A 23,877-nucleotide genomic window follows, 5' to 3' on the forward strand; every position below is an offset into this window, starting at 1 on the left:
ATAGTTAAGCAGGAATACCAACACCTCTATTCATCCTGAAGAAGTTACAGAAGATGAATCTTCAACCCTCTGCCACAGTTAGGATTAAGGGTTCTCTTATAAAAGGGAGTAGGGAAATGTCAGAGGCATTGAATCAGATCAACTTCATCTTGAATACAGGCTAGGTATAATGAGGCTGAGACCTACTAGGCTGCATTCCAGACAGTTAAGACATTTTAAGTCACAGGATGAGACAGAAGGTCAGCACAAGATACAGGACATAAAGATCTTGCTGATAAAACAGGTTGTAGTAAATAAGCCAGATAATACCCACCAAAACCAAGATGATGATGTGAGAGGCCTCTGGTCATCCTCACTGCTAATTCCCACCAGTGCCGTTACTGTTCACAAATGCCATGGCAACATCAAGAAGTGACCCTATATGGTCTAAAAAGGGAAGTCTTAAATAATCCACCTCTTGTTTAGTATATAATAACCATAAAAAGGGGCAACCAGCAGCCCTCGGGCCTGCTCTGCCTATGGAACAGCCATTCTCTTGCTTCTTTACTTCTCTAATAAACTTGCTTTCACTTTATGGACTCACCTCAAATTCTTTTTTGTTTGAGAGCCAAGAACCCTTTCCTGGGATCTGGATTGGTACCCTTTTTTGGTAATGATATCACTATTACTGCTCTCAGGCTTGGAAAGAAACAAAGGGCCTGGTCACTTAGCTGGCACCTCCAGTACACCACAGACACCATAGAAAAACGAGCCCAGTCTCTCTTGTCTGTGTTTGCCCATCCCCTATTCTTCACCAGGCAGGGCCCTGGTTCTGGTTGCAGTGCAGCAGCCCCAACCCTGGCTAAACATTCCCATTGGCAGCACCTCTGTCTTTCTCAGGGGTAGAGCTCTCAGAAGCAACTGAAAGGGCCTCTGCCACTACTACTGTATTGGTACTGCCTTTGCTGTCCTTGGACAGGGGAAGGAACAGAGCCTGAGAGCTTTACTCACACCTCCAGCACACCATACCTGCCCTATGGAGAAGAGGCCAGTCTGTCTTCCTTGTGAGACTCCCACACAGCTTGTTCATCATCAGGCAGGGCCCCCTGGCTTGGATGCACAAAGCAGCCTCTGTACCTTGTGCTGATTGTTCCCCTTGTCAGAGGCTCTGCGTTTCTCTGGAGTGGAGCCCCAAAAGACAAGTGAAAGGCCTTCTGCCATTGCCACTGCCATGATTTCTTCCCCTCTGCTCCAAAGCTGGGGAGGAAATAAAAAGCCTTAGCTCATCCCACAGCCGTGGTACGCAGTCCAGGAGTGCCAAATCAAAATCTGTGAACACTTGAGTGGGAGAGGAGCCCACACTATCAGAGCACTGAAAGAGAGCACAGCTGCAAATGCGAGGAAGTGGAGGAGCTGCACAACTGAGCAAGAGTCTACCTACCAGCCATTACACTTAAGCACCCTCTACAAGACCACAGCCCAAATTTCAATACATAAATGTTTTGCTAACATATCCTGCCCCTGTGAAGCCAAGGGCAAGAATTACATCACAAATAAAGACCCTGCACAAAGGCTTGGTCCTCTGAAAACATTTCAAAACTGAAGTCAACTGACTAAATTCAAATGATATAACTAAAGAAACATCAGCCCACACAGATAAGAAAGAAGCACCACATAATGCTGGTAACTCTAAAAGGCAGAGTGTCTTCTTACATTCAGACAATCACACTAGCTCCCCAGCAATGGTACTTAAATAGAAGAAAAAGGCTGAAATGACAGACATAGAATTTAGAATCTGGATGACAATGAAGGACTAAGAGATTCAGGAGAAAGTTGTAACCCATTCAAAGGAATCCAGGAAAACAATTCAAGAGATGAAAGACAAAATAGCCATTTTAAGAAAGGCCTAATCTGAGCTGATAGAGCTGAAAAACTCACTACAACAATTTCATAATATGATTGGAAGAATTAACAATAGAATAGACTAAGCTGAGGAAAGAATCCTAGATTTGAAGACCAGATTTCTGAATTAACTTAGACAAAAAGAAAAAGGAATATTAAAAAATGAATAAAACCTCCAAGAAATGTGGAATTATGTAAAGACCAACTGAACAACTCATTGGCATCCCCGAAAGAGAGGGAGACAGAGCAAGCAACTTGGAAAACATATTTGAGGATATCGTCTGAGGAACCTCACTAGAGAGGTAAACATACAATTCAGGAATTCTGAAAAACCCTATGAAATACTATATAAGATAAACATCCCAAAGACACAGTCATCACTGAGGCCTAATTGAGAATAGATGGTGACGGGAAGGTGAAGATTTAAAAAACTACCTGTTGGGTATTATGCTGATTACCTGTATGACAAAATTACCAGTACACAATACTCCTGCTACACACAATTTAGCATGTAACAAACATGCACATGTATCCCTTGAACCTAAAATGGAAGTTAAAAGAAAAAAAAATAAAATTAAAATAGTATAATACTAGCCACTAATAGAAAATATTACAAATAATTAGAGAATAAAATAGAAAAAGGTTTTATAAATACAGTCAAAGGGAAGAAATGCAAGGAATATTAAAGACAAGTACATAAAATAATAGAGAAAGTACTCAGATTGGCCTAAATACTAAATCTATACACATCATATAAGAGCAGATCTAATCATTATAGGATTTTATCATTATGAAACAAACAGAATGAAATACTTAATGCAAATAAATCATTATGATATATTCACAAGATATACTCATTGAAATTATGTTATTGAAGAAGATGTTATAGAAAAAGCTTGAAATAGGATAAGTAAAATAGGTATTCTAAAAATTATGTATGAGTGATAAATGACATTAAAAGAACATAGTGTATAACTGCATTGGTTTACAAAAAAGTTTCCCAGTTTGTTCACCTTTTATACTAAATAATAACATCTGAAGGGATAGAACACTAACACAATCTATACAGCAAATGCCAATAGTTGTCACTTTCTCCCAAACATAATATCCATTCACCCTCACCTTTCTCCTGGGCTCAGTTTGCCAAGCACTCTTGGAGGTGTTTAATATGCAGTTTGAATTATATTAAAGTTTGAGTTGTCTATTTTATTACATCAGATTGGCCAAAACATAGGGAATATGCATGATATTTCACCCAGAGACAGAAGAGGTTTATGGAAAGCCCAAGTTCTGAAGTGAGAACAAAATTATTTGCCTTTCGATTGAATCTTACTGCATACATCTCATTGAACAAACCATTTAACTTTAATGATGGACTTTCCAACTCTTCATTTGTCTCTGATATAATCACAACCACTGCCATAGTATATAGCTTTATTTATTGGCAAGATATGCTTGTCCTCATCTTGATACTGAACTTGAGCATGGAATTTCTCTAGCCAATGAGAAGTCAGTGTAAGTTACTTAAGCAGAGTTTCGAAACGTATCTGTGGAGTTCAGGTTGCCTTCTTCAAACCTGGTGAGTCATCATGAGAAGAAAATGATCCCAGTAAGCCACTAACCTTCTACCTGGATCACAGAATAAGATGCATGGAGATGGACACATGTACTGGGTGATTGCTTGACTCAGAAGATTGAGCATCATAAGGAGCATACCAGAATCAATCTGTAGTCTACAGTTGCAAGCCTAGATGTTATAGTACATACTCAGCTAGCCACAATGCAGTCACCCATGACTATGAGTATGAAAATTAATTATTACTATTTTAAACCACGGATTTTTAGAATGACTTGTTACACAGCATTACTCTAGCAATAGATGACTGATACATATTAATATTTTAATTATACACTTTTATTCCTATTTATAATAAATTGTTATGATTCATCTAGCTTAGCTAAACTAACATAACGTATTTTAGGCAAGATGTGCTTGAAAGATGTTAAACTATTATAGAAGAAATAATTAAAAAATTATAGTTTTGATAATTGAAATAAAATGTAGATTAACATTTTAGCACACATCTAGGAATACATATTTTTAACCTTGAAAAAATCTTTCTTCCTTTTGTAGAATATTTCTTTTTCTTGTTAGTTTTAAAGCTAGTTGAAAGCATATTCATAGATGGAGAAATCTAAACTAATAGAAGTAGCCCTATCAAGGAAATTCAATGTTCGCTTGAATAAATTTTATTAAAAATATTCTTTAGGTAGAACTCATTAATTACATCAATTTTGAAAAATATTTATAAAATATAAATATGTATAAATTCCACATATAAACTGAATTTCATATATGATCTCATTTGGTCCCTATTACAATGTTGAGAAATTCTTTGGTTTTCTTTTTTTTTTCTTTTTTTTTTTTTGAGACAGAGTTTTGCTCTTGTTGCCTACGCTGGAGTGCAATGGCACAATCTCAGCTCACCGCAACTTCCACCTCCTGGTTTCAAATGATTCTTCTGCCTCAGCCTGCCAAGTATCTGGTATTAAAGGTATGTGCCACCATCCGGCTAATTTTATATTTTTAGTAGAGAGGGGGTTTCTCCATGTTGGTCAGGCTGGTCTCGAACTCCCGATCTTAGGTGATTCGCCCTCCTCGGCCTCCCAAAGTGCTGGAATTACAGGCATGAGCCACCATGCCCAGCAAGAAATTCTTTTTTAACAATTACCCATCTTTTAGAGATAAGAAGATAAAGGTAAAGTTTATTGTCGAAAACGCTTATAAACAAAATTTATTTGGTAACTATTAAAATATGCCTGTAATAAGTTTAATCAGTATAATACAAATATGTAAGCATTTTAGAATTGATGACATTATGTTCCCTCACCATTTTAAAACCAGCTATATGGCCAGGCACGGTGGATCATTCCTGTAATCCCAGCACTTTGGGAGGTCAAGGCAGGCAGATGACTTGAGGTCAAGAATTTGAGATCAGCCTGATCAACCTGGTGAAACCCCATCTCTGCTAAAAATACAAAAATTAGCCCAGCGTGGTGGTGTGTATGTATCTGTAATCGTAGCTAATCCAGAGACTGAGGCACAAAAATCACCTGAACCCGGGAAGCAGAGGTTGCAGTGAGCTAAGATCGTGCCACTGCACTCCCGCCTGGGTGACAGAGAGAGACTCTGTCTAAAAAAAATAAAAATAAACCAGGTATTTTAGCCAATTTCCTAAAAGCCAATATTCTACACATGTCAAGGTGATAATAGGTAAAATTTCCAAGGTAATGGGTAAAGTTTCCATTAAGTAGTTCCTAGAAAAAGACTTCAGGTAATATAATGTTTCACCTTTAAAATGAAGACAAAAAAAATCAGCCTATTGAAATTGGTTCCCTCAAAAACATGAGTGCCCCCTAATATACAGAAAAACATATTTTAAGGAAATAAATACCGCTGAAGTCCTTACTCCTCTTTATTGCAAGATGACACAAGTGATCTAAAGTTTCAAAATACATAAAATTAATTAAATTTTGAATTATATGAGAAAATCATAAAACCTGAAAGGCAAATGACTGCATATAGCCAGAGGAGAGTAATAGCAAAGGAGAAAAAAGAGCAAGTTATGTAGGACTAGCATATTAGGTGTGTGTGATCTAAGAACAGTGAAGTCCTTTGCCTTTGAAATGTGACTACAGCCCTGTCATGCTCTAATACTCCACAGGGCAGCAGAATGATTGGAGGAAATATTAACTCAGACAGTTCTGGGGAGTCTCTATTTAGCAACAGCTGTATGGCTAGCACAAACCTAATATTGTAGAACAGGATAGATAGTGAAACACCACATAATCTTTTGGTCATGGGGCACTGTTACATAAATGCATCTGTGTTTTTCATTTGAAGACTGCCAGTAACAGTTTATTAGATTTAAACAAAAGGGCTAAAGTCAAACCTACACGATATGCAATTGTAATAAACTTCCCTTACACTCTGTGCAGGTGTGTTAGTGAGAAGCATCAATCCATCTGTTAAAATCACATTTATATTTCACAGTTTGTATTTTTTTTTTGTAAAGAAATACACCATAATTCTTAGGATCAAAAGTTCACAGAACTACAGATCTAGGTGAGATTCTCAACTGAGTTACTTAGTACTGATCTGAATTAAGCCAGTATCAGTTTTAGAAACAACTGTACAGGCTTCAGTGTCTGGAGATATGTCAACTAATATATATTAAACTATTAAGCCCTTAAGATAGTAATTAAAACATGGTAAGTACTGAGTATATGTCATATTTTTTATTGTCAATATTATTTTCTGCTTTTTCTGTTTTTCTCACTTCAAATTTTAGAACACTTAATTTGAAGCCACATATGTTTAATGTGCTTAACGAAAATATGAGATTGACAGAAATAATGACAAGAGTTGGGAGAGATGGAATCATTGTCAGTATGATAGCCAGTAAGGTCTTGCTGTGCTCAGAGTTGAGCTGATGCAGCAGTTTAACAAGTCTAGAAATCAATCAGAGAACACAGCTTGTTCTTCCTGCTGCAGATAGTAGAAAACTATTACTGTATTCACGTAGATCAGTGGTCTTACATCCTCTAATATTTTCTAAAATTTCCTTCATTGTACATCTCTATCAGTTCAGCCTGCTATAGCAAAATACCATACACTGGATGGGTTATAAACAACAGAAATTCATTTCTCACAGTTCAGGAGGCTGGAAGTCTAAGATCAGGGCATGGTTAGGTTCTGATGAGTGCCCTTTTCTTGGTTGCAAACTGTGTACCTACTACATATTTCCACAGTGGGAAGAGAGCTAGCCAGCTTTCTGGTCTCTTCTTATGAAGGAACCAGTTTCATTCCTAAGGGCTCTCATGGCCTTATTACCTCTCAAAAGCTCTACCTCCAAATACCATCACACTGGGATGAGATTTCATCATGCAAATTTTGGAGGAACACAGTCTATTGCACTGCTTAAAATCACATTTATAGAAAATATCATCTAAAACCTTTCATTAGAATATTCAAAAGCACACAATATTGATGCAAAATCGAATATTATATTGATTCAGAAAACTCAGTATAACATATAAGGAAAGGAAACAAACATGACTTACTGCAAAATAATTAGCTATTATAAAAGACCTTATGAAGTCATTACATTCCTTCACCATTTTTTTTTTGTTTTTTTCCACGTATATTTTTTGTCATTTTTTTCCCCTGTAAAATGTCCCAGTTCTTCCATAACTTATAAACATAATTTATACCGAGGCGTAGATGGGAAAGTGAACAGGGGCTGGGCGGACTGATGGGGGATGGGGGAGCTCCTCTTGCTGACCCCTGGGGCAGAACCAGGCCCTTTAGTGGATGGGGAAGCCAGGACACTCCTCCCTGAGGTTATCTGGCTGCCTCTGCCCTTGCTGGTCAGAATCCTGCGTGTCCTTCAATCCCGGAATCCCTCCCGGGATCCCAGCCCCCCTGTGCACGCTGCCCTCAGTACTCAGAACCCCAAAGAGCCATTCAGTTCCAGAATCCTCTCCTCAGTTGCTGGGGTGGCGGGGACCCTCCTTTCTGCTGTCCCCTCTGCTCCTGACTCCCGAGGAGAGAGGGAAGGGAGGGGAGGTGGAGGTGAAATCTGAAGGAGGAAGGGCATGGAAGGTGGGGGCCAGAATTAAATATTCTGATTATTAAATGCCTTTATAGGTGAAACACAATATTCTAACTCACAGCGGATGGTGAGGCCAAAGCTGCACTGGAACTTGTTCTTGTGGTGATTCAGGAAGGCCTGGAGGGTCAGTGTCAGGGGCAGGGGCGGGAGCTTCTTCTCCAGGGTGGCACCCACGATCCAGTTGCTGTCCACAGAGTCTTTGAAGAGGAGGTTGGCCTCGGGCAGGGCCAGCTGGTACCTGAAGGAGACACTGGTGTCCTGCATCCCTATACCGGCCTCCAACTCCACACCCACCTGCAGCTGGTCACTGGCTTTGTGGTAGTATGTCCCGTGCATGCCCGCCTGGCCCAACGTTACTGTTGCCAACCAAATGTTCAATGTATATTTTCCAGCTAGAGACATGACGGCGCCCTCCACCCCAGGCCGCGGGTGGTAGACCAGCTCTCTGCTCAGAGCCAGTCAAGGCGTGATGCTCTGGAGGGAGGTAGTAGGCTACGAGGATTCCTGAACCCACGAGGACGTCGGGGTTCCCCAGGGTGACGACCGCTGTGAAGTCAGCGTCCCGGGACTGCCCGTCCACCTGCCAGTTCACAAACTTCGACTGCTGAGGCTGGATGGCCATCTTGGACCTGAAGCCGGGGCCCAGCTAATGAATGCCCTGAGCACTGAGGCTGCCGCCGTCGTCCATGTCACCCACCAGCACAGGGAACGCCTCTGTGGGACTCAGCTGCTTTGTCTGCAATACGTGACCCCGAAGCGGCAGCTGGACTCGCGGACTGTGCTGAGGGCTACCATCTGAATGGGAAACAGTTCCTTGCACTTCCGGTGGTACTCCTCGAATGTGTCCGGGTTGGGCGGGCGACCGCAGGCACCGACGTCGGCGGCCCCTGAGGAACTGGAGGTTGCAGTACCGGGGGTCCGTACCGAACCGCGACCAGCACTGGGGCCGGCGCCCAGGCTGCCTCCCAGCGGCCGCCACTTGAGGCGCGTCGTCAAGGGCGGAGGTGGCGGCAGCCTCACCAGAGCCAGCGCAGGCGGCGGCGGGGCCGTGCGGGCTGCGAGCTGGCTGCTAACCCGTTCCGCACGGTCGCCCGTGAGGGGAGAGGTCAGAAGGTGGAGGTGAGGGCCCGCGCGCCCGAGCCTCAGCTCCCGCAAACCCCCGCCTGGCTGCGGGCCCCGGGTCTCCTCCTTCACCTTAAGGTAAGTTTGAAAATAAGAGGAGTTTAATATAACAAGTGCAGGAAAATAAGAGAGTTGTGTCCGGATACTAAAATAAAAACTGTATTAGGCTAATTAATAGTCGTTAGTGAGATACTTAATAACAGTAGTAAATAACAATACAGCTCAGTATTGTCTCTGACATGGTAACTACTAGCCTGGTGTGGTTATGGAGCATTTAAAATACGGTCAGTGCTACTGAAAATTGAATTTTTAATGTATTTAATTTTAGTAAAATTAGATGTATATTAAAAACTAAGAAAGTGTACAATATCTCAGTAATGTTTACATTAATTAATTACAGGTTTGGATTACAATTAGGAGATGCGCTGTGTTAAATATAATCTATAATTAAAATTACTGTTGCCTGATTCATTCTACTTTTTGTAATGTGGGTACTAAAACATTTCAAATGATAAATGTGACTTACATTTGTAATTTCATAACACATTGTTGCTCTTGACAAAGTGAGTGCTAGACCTCTGAGCATGGTAGCAGGATAAAATTGATTAATAATAAATTATCTCTCCAATTTGTTTCAATATGTGATTTTTATAACTGAGATACATCATTTCAATATGTGATTTCTGCAACCTAGATTTATGCATGTTACAAAAAGTTAAATTGCATACATATGCGTGCGCATATATATACAATTTTAAAACAATCTTTATTCATGAAATTCAGTGAGAATTCTGAATTTTATGTGCTCTATTGAAGTTGCTTAAAGTGTGTTAAAGGAATCTCATCTTTCCTCTGCTACACAGACCCATTAGTAATGTTACTTTCGCCAGAATTCAACTGTAACCCTGACAGCCTTTCAACCAAATATGTTCTTGGAAATTCTACAGCAATTTAATTTTCATACTTCCAAAGAAATGTATGTAAGTCTTAATATCATCTAACACCTTGCATAATTAGATTGATTAGAGTGTACTTTAGTTTCTGAAAACATTGATTTTCAGCTCAATTAAATTTTTCAGAAAATTTTGGCTAACAATGTTCTTCCTCTCTTTCAAATGAATTAATTACCCAGTCCAGTTTTGTAAATTAAATCAAAAATTTTAAAAACTAATCATTATCTCATTTTAGCAGCCATTCACAGAAAAGCAATCTACTTGCATTTATCTAACTTCTGCAAAAATAAAAGCTGTAAACATGTTTGATGCTCAAGCTACTTTGAAATAATGTATGTTTACTTAAATATCTTATGACAATTCTGGTTACTATAAGATTGATCTTATTTTCTAGCAGCTTACAAAGGATAACATTTAACTATACAAATATATAAAGATATCTGAGAGATAGATTATATCATTTTGTGATATTTGAATTATGGGGCTTAATTTTTCATTTAATGAATAAAAAATTTTAATAATTTTGTATAACAAAAAACTAAATATACATTAAAATCCATCTTAATTCCAATTTCAAACTAATGCAATTGAATCATGGGGATGGTTACCTCCATGCTGTTCTCATGACGGTGAGTGAGTTATCATGAGATCTCATGGTTTTGTAATGGGCTTTTCCCTCCCTTTGTTCCATTCTTCTTGCTGCCATCATGTGAAGAAGGACATGTTTGCTTCCCCTTCCATTATGATTGTAAGTTTCTTCAGGTCTCCCCCGAACTGGGAATCAATTAAATCTCTTTTCTTTATAAATTACCCAGGCTCAGATATTTCTTCATAGTGGCTAAGAATGGACTTATACACCCTGAATGCAACACTCATTGATTTTGAAGTATTTCTGTTACATTCCTAATGCTTGCATATTGTCACTTAATAATGCAGTGAATTACTAAAGCACTTAGAGCTATGGAAGTTGACTCTAAATCCGCTTTGTGGATCCATCATTGCTGATATCCAAGTAGTGGTATTTGAAAGTAAATATGTTTTTCCATGAGATATTTTTAAAGGATTTGCAAATTGACAATCTCTTTATGTCTATTCTCAGAACATTTGAAAGTAACATTTTTCATGGTTGGTTTTCTGTTTGTTTTTTGTTTTTTGTTTGTTTTTTTTGAGACGGAGTTTCGCTCTCGTTACCCAGGCTGGAGTGCAATGGCGCGATCTCGGCTCACCGCAACCTCCGCCTCCTGGGTTCAGGCAATTCTCCTGCCTCAGCCTCCTGAGTAGCTGGGATTACAGGCACCCGCCACCATGCCCTGCTAATATTTTGTATTTTTAGTAGAGACGTGGTTTCACCATGTTGACCAGGATGGTCTCGATCTCTTGACCTCGTGATCCACCCGCCTCGGCCTCCCAAAGTACTGGGATTACAGGCTTGAGCCACCACTCCCGGCCTAATGTTTTTTGTTTTTTTTTTTAAATATATATTTTATTATGTTTTAGGTTTTGGGGTACATGTGAAGAACATGCAAGATTGTTGCATAGGTACATACATGGCAATGTGGTTTGCTGCCTTCCTCCCCATCACCTATATCTGGCATTTCTCCCCATGTTATCCCTCCCCAACTCCCCACCCACCAAGGTTCCTCCCCTAGTTCCCCCCTACAGACCCCAGTGTGTGATGCTCCCCTCCCTGTGTCCCTGTGTTCTCATTGTTCAACATCCGCTTATGAGTGAGAACGTGCAGTGTTTGATTTTCTGTTCTTGTGTCAGTTTGCTGAGAATGATGGTTTCCGGGTTCATCCGGGTCCCTAGAAAGGACACAAATTCATCATTTTTAATGACTGTATAGTATTCCATGGTGTATATGTGCCACATTTTCCCTGTCCAGTCTATCATTGGTGGGCATTTGGGTTGGTTCCAAGTCTTTGCTATTGTAAACAGTGCTGCAGTGAGCATTTGTGTGCATGTGTTCTATGTGTTATAATAGAATGATTTATAATCCTTTGGGTATATACCCAGTAATGGGATTGCTATTTCTAGGTCCTTGAGGAATTGCCATACTGTCTTCCACAATGGTTGAACTAATTTACACTCCCACCAACAGTGTAAAAGTGTTTCTATTTCTCCACATCCTCTCCAGCAACTGTTGTCTCCAGATTTTTTAATGCTTGCCATTCTAACTGGCGTGAGATAGTATCTCAATGTAGTTTTGATATGAGCATTTCTCTAATGATCAGTGATGATGAGCATTTTTTCATATGTTTGTTTGGTCTTCTTTTGTAAAGTGTCTGTTCATATCCTTCACCCACTTTTGAAGGGGCTTGTTTTTTTTTTCGTATAAATCTGTTTGAGTTCTTTGTATATTCTGGATATTAGCCCTTTATCAGATGGATAGATTGCAAATATTTTTTCCCATTCTGCTGGTTGCCAATTCACTCTAATGATTGTTTCTTTTGCTGTGCAGAAGCTCTGGAGTTTAATTAGGTCTCATTTGTCTATTTTGGCTTCTGTTGCCAATGCTTTTGGTGTTTTAGTCATAAAGTCCTTGCCTATGCCTACCCTGAATGGTTTTGCTTAGGTTTTCTTCTAGGGTTTTTATTGTGTTAGGTGTCATGTTTAAGTCTTTAATCCATCTGGAGTTAATTTTAGTGTAAGGTGTCAGGAAGGGGTCCAGTTTCTGCTTTCTGCACATGGCGAGCCAGTTTTCCCAACACCATTTATTAAACAGGGAATCCTTTCCCCATTGCTTATTTTTACTTATTTTTAAGAAGCATTGATTAATTTTCATAGAGGATATTTTAATCTGTTATGTGAAAATGTGCTTGGCTGAAGTTCATTGAACATTTTTATACAACAAGTGTCATAATCTTTGACATTTTTCACAATTTCGTGAAGCCTTATAATATCATTGCTTAGTGAAATACAAATTTTTTTAATTTGAATTTTTTTCTGATATAAAATGTTTCATACAGTTGGAAATATTAATATTCACTAATATTTTGGCTTTATATATTTTATAATGCATTGTGCTATTCTGTAAGAAATAATGAGAACTTTATTTCTCTGATAGGAAATATTTAACACAGTTTGGAGACAGTAACATAGTTTTCAAACTTTTCTCATAAATTTCAGAAACATGATATTATATCCTTGATAACTTCATCAGTGTTCTCCTTAGAAAAATTTACATTCAATCTTGTAGTTTTATTGTTTCATGTGTTGCTCTGTGGTGGCTCATGTTTATAATCCTATGCTATAGGAGGCTTAGGTGGGAGGATCAGTTGAGGCCAGGAGTGCAAGATCAGCCTGGTGAAGCCTCCTCTCCACAAATAAATTTTAAAAAAAAGTGTAGTTGGGTGTGTTGGTCTGCAGATGCAGTACAGCTACTTAGGAGGCTGAGGTGATAAGTGGCTTGAGTCCAGGTGGTGAGGGCTTCACTGAGCCATAATCATGCCACTGGATTCCACTCTGGGTGACACAGTGAGAGACTGTCTCAAAAAAAATGTTGGCAGACTAATCATATGAGAAATTATTTAATTATTAGGTAAGCTATAAAACAATGTTAAATAGTCAGCTAAATATACTTGATGTGTTTTCTTTGTATTTGACAGTTTAAAATAAAGATTTAAAAATTTATAACTATATTTAAAATTTCCGTAAATACTATAAATGACAACATACACAGGTATGTTACATTGGTAACTCAAATATCATAGGCAACTTAGCCATTGTAATATCATTTTCCAAAATATGGAACAACATTTGGCAAAATTTGAGCCAGACGGTGTAAAATGTTCCCTTGATTTATAGATGAATTCCAGGAAATTTCAGTGTATATTACAATCACTGAAAATATTTTGTTTATGTGTATAATGGAGTTAGTTTCTAGGCTCAGATAATTTTAAGTGGCAATGAAGGACCTTCAGAATTTGTGCAGCATGGTCAAATTTTGTTTGTTTTGCATAACAGCTCCGTGGTTTATAGGATGTCTAATATTCTTGGTCTTCATCTATTAATGCAGCAGCCTCCCCTGATATTTTAACAATCAAATAAATGCCTCCAATATATTTCTAAATGACCTGTGGGAGTGTGGCTTTGTTATTAGGGAGAATACTGACTCAGATATAAAATAGTGAATTCTGTTATCCATTTGAAAACCATCGCAAACTCATGCCACATTTGCCTCTTATCTGCTATTAAGTGTCCTTTTATATTAAATCAATAATCTTAGCTATATCATAATCTGTTTCATAAAAGCAGCTATTATTAAAAACTTAACCTTTGTAAGAGACTTTCAGGTTCATGACAGAAAGATGATATTTGTGGGCTTCCTTAGCAAGTTCACAAGAATTAATCTTTTTTAATATTTCTGACATGAAATTTCTGTTTCTGTACTGCTAAACACATAGTTTTACATTAAACATATAATGTATATTCATCTTTACATATCCTTTATATAAATACAGTCATTTAGTAAATGTTATAGTGACCATGATACATATTTTAAATAAAAAATTGCATAGCTTTGCCCTCTGAAACACAATTGAAAGGAATCATTGACTTGCTTTTGTATACAACGTTTGTGTCTTATTTCAAATACAGGAAGGACTTAGTGTGCATTTAATATTATCAAAACATTAAAGTACACATTTAATCCTTATAACAATCCCCAGAAGCTATTAAATATGAAGAAACAAATCTCAGATTACATGACATTGTCAAAAGTCATAGTGAAAGTCAAGTTTGGTTAAGCCTTTCTATTCTGTCGCCCTGCCTTCCACCTTTGCTTATATGTGCATGGAGTGTTACAAATTTTACATTTTAAAAGGCCACCTTGTTAACAGTAAATAAATACCATAATGACTTGGTGTTCCTTTTTCCCAGAATATCAAAATAATTTTTGAAGTGTTTTTTTAGTGCATCTATTTTTTGTTTGTTTGTTTTGATACTCTGCTCCCTTTATTTATTGTCATTATACTCAATTATTCTGTTACTTTTAAGGCTATTGAAGCAACCTGCTATTTTAAATTGTGTACTGTTCAATATGTTGAGCATTTTGGTTATTGAATAAGCGTTAAAAGCATATTTCCCCTAAGATATATTTGCTATAGTTTGCAGACTAATGACATGGATTTTGGAAATAAACAAGCCAATGCTACTGTGTTTCATATTTACACTGAAAGCACTGACTTTCCTTAAACAGGTAAATATAAGAGTTAAAGCACTGACTTTCCTTAAACAGGTAAATATAAGAGTTAAAGTACTGACTTTCCTTAAACAGGTAAATATAAGAGTTAAACTACTAACTTTCCTGAAACAAGTAAATTTAAGAGTTGTACTATGATGTGAGGATTCTAAGAATATTGCTGGTTTTATAATTAGAGCTGTGATAAAATCCACTTCAGAATCCTCATCAGAACTATCAGTGTGAATAAATCTATTTACTTCTTTCTAGAATCTTAATTCTCAGTATTTTTATTTTTCTAAGATTCTTTCCATAGTCATAATTTCTTTGGAATACCTATAAATCATCTACTCCACTTATATTAGTCTCATTGAAAAGCAGTATTTATGCTGGAATGATTGGAAAGCTATTTATCATCTCTCTATGGTCACTCAGGCTTTTATCCCAGTCTTACTTGTGTTTGCCTTTATTCTCACTTTTAAAGAGACAGTTTCAGCCCAACCAGCTATTCATTAGTCTTTGATATAAACTTAGGTTTTTAAGCACTTGTTCCTGTGAAGAGTTATATAGTTTCTCATATGGTTTTATGTTGTTAATTGGGACAGTCAGCTATTCTCACAGCTTTGTTTCTAATCATCTCCCGTTGAACTTCCCACCAAAGAGTAATTTTCCAGCATTGAAAAATAATAAGCACAATCTTTCTCTGATTCTGCTGTTGGTTTCCCAGTACCTAAAATACTCCACATTATTTTCCTAGGCATTTTTTTTTTTTTTACTTTAAAAAACTAAACCTAGCCGGGTACAGTGGCTCATGCCTGTAACCCCAGAACTTTGGGAGGGGGAGACTGGAGGATCATTTGAACCAGGTAGTTTGAAACCAGCCTGGGCAACAAAGTAAGATCCCTGTCTCTACCAAAAAAAAATAAAAAAAATAAAAAATAAAATAAAATCGAAAGATAAGCCTGTTATGGCAGCACAAATCTGCAGTCCCAGCTACACAGGTGACTGAGGCAGAAGGATTGCTTGAGCCCAGACAGTCAAGACTGCAGTGTGTCAAGATCAAGCCATTGCACTCTAGTCTGCAACAGAGTGAGACCCTGTTTCAGAAAACGAAAAGAAAACTAAACCTAAACTCATGGGTAATGGAGCAAGGGGAAGGAGAAAGTGAAATATTTTCTTCCTGGGCATACTGGGCCAAATATTTGCTGTCTATATGAGTTTAAGATTGTCTGCAAAATACCTGGTTATCGTCATTATCATGCTATCTCTTTTTGTGTTTTCTTCTCCACAAACAATATTTTCTGATCTCACAAACGCACAGTCGAAATATATATAAAAATATTAAGTGGGAAAACTGCATAAAAGTGTCTCTCTTTTTCATTTTTATTATTGATATGTTTTAAATTTCCATTTAAGTATGTGAACGTTATAGGAACAAATCATTGCATTTTGTTGATTCTTCAAATACACAAGGTTCTTTCACTCATAGATGCCCCATAAATGTTTGATTTGTATTAAGAAATTAACTTGTAGAACCACTACTGATAAAACTTGAAAACAGCTGCTATTAGTTTCTACCTTAAAATAAATAAATACTTGTACATTTAATGTTGTGTGTATGTTTTATGAGGTGCTGTGGTAAAAGAAGGTAAGTAATAAGTAGAAATTATAGGAAAAAAGCAATACTTATAATTTTTAGAGATGAGATAATTAATTAATTTGGAGGTGAAATTGCACTGCATTATTTTGACAAAAATACAAAGAAAATAGCATGGTTAAAATGGAGAGAATAAGAAGAAAATTAGATCACTGACCTTAGAAATGAAATAAAACATCAAATTCTCTAACAGGAATATGGATTCTCATGCAATTATGATACAGAGTGGAGACCATATAGAAATTTTGAAAATTAAAATGATATTTCAAATGAAAATCTAATGTAAGGAAACTAAAAGAATTCAGAAATAACAAGTTATGCACATTGTAAAAAAGAAATAAATTCTTCAAAAAATGTATAAAACTTCAAATCCTAATTCACTTTATATTTATATTGGAATACTTGTTTTCATATAATTAAACATAACCTAAGCAATTTTAAAACAGTTTATGCTGTAAACAAATAGCTGCTCATAAGGGAATACTTATAAGAAAACAGACATTTCAGGATGGAGCCTCCACAAAAATACCTTTTACAAAATCATTTCTAATATTTATATTCAAGTCCCCTGTAGTTTTCATTAATTTCTATGGAGCAGAAATACCTTAATACCTTTGCTTGTTAATGTATACCTTATTACAGTGACTTATAGTGTATAATGTGCTTAAATAAACAAACGTGAAATGTTTAATCTCACTAAAAAAATTTAAAACTCAATTTTTAATTATAAAGCTATAAATATTTACTATCAGAAATAAACAACTACATGTGTATTAAAATAATGAGGCTGGATCAGAGAGGCAAGATGACTGAACATAAGCCTCCACTGACCATTCCCTCTGCAGAAACACCCATTTTAACAACTATCTATACCAAAAAAAATCACCTTTATAAGAACCAAAAATCAGGTGAGCCCTCAGGACCTGTTTTTAACTTCATATGGCTTAAAAGGAGGCACCAAAGAGGTAGGAAGACAGTCTTGAATCACCAACACCACCCTTCCCTCATCACCTAATAGCCCCCAGTGGTGCAGACAAAGAAGTTGTATGTTTGCATGAGGGACAGCAGAGCAATTGTTGAACTTTGCATTAACCTCAATGCTAATTTAACACAGTGGAAAGAAAAACTGGGCAGAACTCAGCTGATGCAAGCCTATAGTAGGAACAGTTAGACCAGCCCTAGCCAGAGGGAAATTGCTCATCCCAGTGATCAGAATTTGAGTTGTGGTAAGCCTGATCAGTGGGGGTTAAAGGCCTCTGGGTGCCTAAATAAATGTGAAGGGCAGTCTACACCACAATGACTACAATTCTTAGGCACCCCAGAGTGCTGTATTGTTCTAATATTCATTTTTATATAATTTATATCTATGTTTTTAACCAGATTATAACATATTTATGATTTACTATTAAATTTTATCAATTCCTTTTTTTTTTTTTTTTTTTTTTTTGAGACTGAGTCTTACTCTATTGCCAGGCTGGAATGCAGTGGCATGATCTTGGTTCACTGCAACCTTCACTTCCCTGGTTAAAGCAGTTCTCCTGCCTCAGCCTCCTCAGGAGCTGATACTACAGGCACACGACCACGGCCAGCTAATTTTTTGTATTTTTTGTAGAGATGAGGTTTCACCATGTTGGCCAGGATGGTCTCAATTTCTTGACCTCGTAATCCTCCTGCCTCAGCCTCCCAAAGTTCTGGCATTACAGGCATGAGCCACCACACTTGGCCTATCAAATATTTTTATAAAAATTAATAATAATTTAGATTTTGAGCTTAATGCCTATGTCTAGTCCATAGTAGGATTCAAAAATGTAGTTTTATAATTTTGTAACAAATCTTTCAATATTTTCCTTTGCATGTAACTTTAACATTGATTGGATAAATTGACCAAAATTTTCATTCTTCCTTTAGTATGAACACAGAATCTCAAGCAAGCTAAGCAGTAATACTCCAGACTTCAGGAATGAGTGTTGGGGCAAGCAGGATTGATGATAGAAAAATTAGAGGTAGCTGTAGAACTCACAAGTAATGAATTTAGTCTCTAACTGCTTTTCCTTTTTTTCCTAATATACTTCTCTCATTGCTTGGCATTGAGCTTACTCTTTAGTCCAGCTCCTTCTCAGAGACCTACTTTACAACAAACTAGAGCTGTCCAACTCACTTTTGTCTTCCTCCCTTGATATTTCCATTTTTAACATTAAATTTTCAGTGATCCATATCATATTCTCTGTGTAGGACAAATGTGCTCTCTTTTTCCTACAAAGCGATTTAAATTCTTGCATTATTCTAAATGGTCTTATTTCACTTCCACAGAACATTTCTCATATTTCAAATGGGATCTTTGAAAGGGAAGGGTCACAAAAGTCCTATGTTTCTTCTTTCTTTTCCTTTTTATTTATTTATTTGTTACCTATAAAAGCATGTGGGTTCTAGATGACAGTGTGTCCTCTCTTGAAAATGTATTCTATGTTGAAGGAACTTAACGTCAAACAATTTTGTCAACAGAACCTCACACCACCCTGTGCTGCGTTGGGTGATTGTAGTGAAATACAGTTCTAAAACATTCTGAAAAGGCAGTCACTTGTGCATTGTCTGGTCCAAGGAGGCTGCACTCCATTGGCTCCTCTGTCTTACAGTGCTCACCTGCTGTCTGTCATTTTAAGAAGGGCCTTGATTGCAAGTGGCCTTAGCTGCAGGGTACTCTGGAACTATATGTTTTTCTGGTTTTAGTCTGTTTTTTTTTATATCTTCTAGTTGCTTTTGAATTCTGAAAAAACAAAAAAAAATACACACACACACATATGTAAGCATATATATGTCCACATTATACTGAAATTATTATATATGAATATAATCACTGAGAAAAGTTTTACTTTCTTTTTTTTCCAATTTTATAAAACCAATGTTTTATTTTGTTTGACTCACTTCAACCTGAGTTATTTCACTTCTCTTTTAATACATTTAGAACTCACAAGCTTCCCAAATTTCCCTTTTTTCAAGACTTTTACGTAGAAAACATACTCAACTCTGTAGCATTGCAACTAGGTCAGATAGAAATTCCCTGGAGGAGGTAGGAAATACATCTATCATTTTCATGTGCTTATTAATAGGAGCCCATCTGAAATCTTATTAGGGCTGAGTACAGGGATTTATTTATTTCCCTTCCCTTTAGCTAATGACTTATTTACATATTGACATGTTCCATGAGATTTTGGAGGAAAAAATAAATAAATGGGCATTTGTCTAAAAAATAAAATAGTATTCAAAAATATATTTTTATGAAAATCCTTCTTTTGTTACATTATAATTTGAAATGTAATTGTGTTGAAATAATCGCTAAATGACATATGGCTCCTTCAGCATTGTTCACTGCTGACAGGATCATAGAGTCATTGGACTTGCAAATTCAGCTTTTAACTTACGGTGGCTTAGTGTAATGTATGAAAATCGGAGATTGGGTATTTCAAGCCAAAAATGTTCAACTCAGATTTTACATACATGGATACAACTGACCTGCACAGCACAATGAAGTTTATTATCCGCTTTTATTCTATTATTGTGAGGTTTGCTTAGGATATTTGTCTGCATTTTTATATCAAGTGAAAGATACATGCTGCACCTTTTTTAAAAAAGAAGGAATTCTCTGTATTTAAAGATAATTCTGGCTGGGCGCGGTGGCTCATGCCTGTAATCCCAGCACTTTGGGAGGCCGAGGCGGGTGGATCACAAGGTCAAGAGATTGAGACCATCCTGGTCAACATGGTGAAACCCCATCTCTACTAAAAATACAAAAATTAGCTGGGCATGGTGGCGCACGCCTGTAGTCCCAGCTACTAGGGAGGCTGAGGCAGGAGAATTGCTTGAACTCAGGAGGCAGAGGTTGCGGTGAGCCGAGATGGCGCCATTGCACTCCAGCCTGAGTAACAAGAGCGAAACTCCGTCTCAAAAAAAAAAAAAAAAAAGATAATTCTGCTAATGATGTAGCTAACCTTATTATAGTGTTGATCCTAAACAACATTCTTGATACGATTTATGGAAATGCATCTCTCTTCAGCAAATATCAGCTCACAATATTTGTATCTGCATAAGGACTAAGATTATCACAAATAGAAACACTATTTTTGATTGAGGATGTTATCGCCACAAAATCAAAAATTTTAATATGGTACAGTAAGAATTAGAAGAAATTAAAATATTATCCTTCCCTAATAACTTGGTCCCAAGTACAGGATTCTTACTTTTTTAATGGAAACTATATTACCAATATCAATAGCATTTACAAATATATATTATTGAGATAGAAGATATATTGATCATTTTAATAAAATAGCATTGCATATATATTTATTATGATTGAAGAGAAACTGCCAAGGCATAGATTTCACTCTATTTACAGCAGAAAGTAAGTTCTAAGATAAAAAACAACTTGCTTTTTTCAACACTGTATTATTTATCACTGAATTTATATATATAAATACTTCAAGTTACTAATCCACTTTGATGTTTGTTGCTAAACCATTGAGGAGACATAGGAACAAGGACATTATTGGTTGTTTTACAGATAGAACAAACAAGGTGATAATGCATAATATCACAAAATTGCTTAAATAAAATTCTTGTCAATAAATATTTTTATATATTCTGGATATTCTGAATATATACTTGCTTTCATTTGTTCGTCTTATCTAAATTTTAGTTATAACACTATGTTGTTACTTTCTATTTGTTTACTAAAATAAACTGTCTTATAGCGGTTAAGTGACTTTTAGAAATTCCAGCAACTTGTTGATGAAAGAGTTAACGTTATAACACAGTTCTCCTGTCTTCTATTCAGTGTATATTCCATGTCTATTGCAAATGGAAAAGAATAAAATTAATTCATAGAATTCAAGAATTCATGAATAATTAATTCATTAATTCAAGAATATATCAGCTATTTCTATGGTAAAGCCTATATTTCCATTGTCTTCTCTAAGAAAAATATTTCTGTGCAGTGAGACAAATTTTGACTTTTCTGGCTACCTGATTTCCTGGATTACTTTGTTGGAATGGATCTTAAGAACACAGTTCATTGCCATGTTTCAGAGTAAATATTTGGACATAGATGCTGCTCCCTGGATTTGTTTCAGGGCTACAGTTTGGCAGTCTCTCCCCTACCTTTGATTGATAACAAATCAAGATTGCTACTATAGTAAGCTTTTCTCCTAAACTTAAGGAAGAGAAAGGAAAAAGAAATCTGTGAACTCATAGATTTGTTATTATTTCTATTTGTTTCTAACTAATAAATACCATAGTTCAAAAAGATTGATCTGATTTCCAGTAGCACTTGTGCACACAAATCATGGAGTACTGGTCATGTGCTGCTTACAAAACTTTTCTTTCATGAGTGTCTTATCTTTTCAGTTAGGATCTGAGCTTTTTGATACCAGAAATATATTTTCTGCCCTTTGTCATTCAGAGTACACCAAGCCAAAGCCTTTACATAGTAGATTCTGGAATATGTTTTGATTTCCTTTTTGATTATTTAATTTATTGTATTTGACTTCTCTTAATATTTGAAAATGTTACAACTTTAGAAACATTGTTATTTTCTTTTTAATTTTGTATATGCAGATAAAATTACTTAAATAATATCCTCTATTTTTCTGATAATTCTCTGCATCTCATTTAATTTCAATAATTTTTATTCCTAATTTTCTTAATGTTAATAAAACCTCAATTGAACATTCTTTTGCTTTACTAGTACTTTAGTCATGTAACAGTTCATCAAATTCTGTCAGAAATGAATTCTGTTCCTTTATAAAATTTTTTATATGTGTCTTCAGAGATCACATTTTAATTAAATTACTACTTTCTTTAAAAATTGCGTTTTAGTGCACACTTTTAGATATTGTAATTATACATTTTCAAATCAGTATTTATATTTTATTTTATTAAATGGCTCCATGTTTGTTTATAAACAATTTCTTACAATTTTATTTTGGGCATTTCTTTAGAGAAATTATACAGAAGGGCCTCTCAGCATTTCTCTTCCTGTTTTACAAAATAATGTAATATTTGATTTAACATAGCAAAATGTCCAGTGATACTTTCTGAATCTTTACAAATAATGTCATGAAGATAATCTGTTTTTGTCCACAGAAGGCTTTTACTTTTAGCTCTTATGTGAGGACTATTATTCATATTCTATTAATTTTCAAATGTGGTATATAAGTCAAGAGTTTATGTATATGAATATGTATATGTGTATATATCTATACATACATAGTGTTTTCAACACCATTTGTTGAAAATAACGTTTATTTCCCAATTGCAATTGAAATTTTGGATGTCATTTCTCAGTATTATATTACTGAGAAAATGCAATAAATAATTCCATGTGAATATGCATTGCAAATTATATATCAGAAAAGAAAAACTTGTACTTAATTAAAAGGCAAAAGATCTAAATAGACTCTTCACTGACAATTCCAAAACCTGTCAAAGATTCAGAGCAGCAGGAACTCTCATTCATCACTGGTGGGAATACCAAATGGCACTTTTCAAGGTAGTTTGGCAGTATCTTACTAGATATAACTTAGATTTATCATCCAATGTATCAAGCATGTTCCTGAATGTTTGCACAATTGATGTGAAAATATATGTCTGAAAAATACATGCAGAGGAATGTTTTTAGCAGTTTTATTCATAGCCACCAAAACATTTCAAGCAATGTTGAAATAATAACCTTTAGTAGATGAATGGATAAAGAAACAATGGTACATCCATATAATGGAATATTATTCAGTGATAAACATTAACAAGCTGCTAACTCATGGAGCTACTTAGATGAACTTTAAATGCATGTTGCTATGCATAAGAAGTCAGGCTGAAAGTCTACATGTTGAAGTCCATTTGTATGACATGTTGGAGAAGGGAAAACTGTTGGGTTGAAAGACAGATAAGGCTATTTAAATGAATGGGAAAGGAAGAGTATTTGACTAGGAGAGGCACTAAGATGTTTCAGTTCAATGGAACTAATCAGTATTATAGTGTAGTGGTGGATATAAAATGCTATGTGTTTGTTGAAACCCATAAACATTTACAACAAAAAGATCAAGCCTAATTTATGCAAATTAAAAGAATTAACCAGTAGATGTATTGTATACAGTGAGCGTGGTGAGAAAAGGATTCTAGCTGTATTACAAATTTATGGAAAATCTTAACTGAAAAGGGTGGGCAGAAAACTAGCTGATAAGTAGTTTTGGAAAAGGGTATTTTGATTGGAAACTGTAAGCCTAGAAACAAAAGGAACTGTACATAAACAGTATACTCTAGTTGTTTTTCACAGAGGCCTGCTTTAACTATTCTGAAAAAAAATGTATATGTAGAATAGGGTTGAATATATAGAAATACATGGTGGATGCTGTG

At 36.1% G+C, this 23,877-nt stretch overlaps 1 pseudogene; it reads right to left on the minus strand.

The window, feature by feature from the left end:
- Positions 1-7,559: 7,559 nt before the first annotated feature.
- LOC101048337 (mitochondrial import receptor subunit TOM40 homolog pseudogene) lies at positions 7,560-8,647 on the minus strand (annotated as a pseudogene).
- Positions 8,648-23,877: the final 15,230 nt, after the last annotated feature.

Source organism: Saimiri boliviensis, chromosome 2 (assembly GCF_048565385.1).
Source record: "Saimiri boliviensis isolate mSaiBol1 chromosome 2, mSaiBol1.pri, whole genome shotgun sequence".
Lineage (NCBI taxonomy): Eukaryota > Metazoa > Chordata > Mammalia > Primates > Cebidae > Saimiri > Saimiri boliviensis.